Here is a 1,390-nt window from a genome sequence, read left to right as displayed (position 1 = left end):
AGACCCTGAACAAATCCACAAGAGCCATGATGATGGTTCGAACTTACGCCCGGGATGATCCCAGACGCTGCCTTAGTCAACTAGTCATCATGCTATTGTGATTTGTGTGTATACTGAAGTGAAGGCGAAGAGGTAGAACAGCTTGTTGGCAGAGCCCAAGTGCATGGGGGAATTGTGTAAAACCCTGGTTTGTGTCTCAGAGAGGTTGCAGGATCCATGTGAAGTCAGTGAAATTCCCAGTTGCAATTCTTTTGACCATGTTGGGGCCCAGTCGACTAAGGCAGCGTCTGGGATCATCCCGGGCGTAAGTTCGAACCCTCATCATGGCCCTTGTGGATTTGTTAATTTGATTCATCACGCTATTGTGATTTTTGTGTGTATTAAGACTGACAAAAGGCAAAAATAACAGGCAAAAGGCAAATGTTCAGGCAAAATAACATCTCTCCACCATTAAAGGTCCACCATTAACATCTCTTACATAAACAGGAAGCTACTGGTTCAGTGCAGAGGTAAACCGGTCCACCTCTAAAGGACAACTGAACATCTCTCAAAGCCAGAGGAAGGAGGCCCTGTCCACCTGAACTGAGTTGAACTGAAATCAGACAAAACTGCAGTGAGGGATTAACTCTCAAGCCAGAAGAGTGGATATCCTTTAAGTCAAGCCCCACAGGAAAAGGAAGCAAGCTAAACATTCTCTACTGAAACACTGAATCACCAGCATGCAATCCGAAGGAAGACTGAAACCAAAGCCCTGTGGAAGACCTCTATAAGAAATTTCACTAGGGGATGCCTGCCATATTTGCCGCTAAAAATGAGGCATGTTTTTGCCCCACCAACAATCAAATATATACCATTTTTTAAGTACACCAAATCATATGTTTTCCTGCAAAACCACTTGAACATCACTTTCATTAAGATGAAACATACTAATATTGTTTTTCCCCACAAAGTATCCTTGTAAATTAGGCATCTTGTACACTGGGAAATCCAGTTTGGCCTCTGTGAGATGAGCCACCATGTGCACTAATTGATTTCTTTCTTTAGGTAAAAAGATTTGCCTTCTTGATACGTTATGTTTACGTAGACTTTTCTGGTGTGTTATCCATTCAGGTAAGAGTACAATTGATTGACATGTGTCAGATTACCCCCTACCTTGGCAATGGTTGTGATTATTAAATTCTTATCAGTATCACATTGAGGGGCAGATGTTATGGAACGTGACAATTCATAATCCCATAATGTTAATTTTCTGGCCTAAAGTAGGTATATAACATGTATTCATCCCACCTTCTATCACATATATTTAACAGTAAAGGAAAAATATGCTTAAATTATACAATATTACATTTTTTTATGTTTTAAATTTGTATAATAAGAAATCCTTTCAACC

This window comes from Procambarus clarkii, chromosome 75 (assembly GCF_040958095.1).
Source record: "Procambarus clarkii isolate CNS0578487 chromosome 75, FALCON_Pclarkii_2.0, whole genome shotgun sequence".
Lineage (NCBI taxonomy): Eukaryota > Metazoa > Arthropoda > Malacostraca > Decapoda > Cambaridae > Procambarus > Procambarus clarkii.
Note: the sequence above shows the minus strand (reverse complement) of the source record.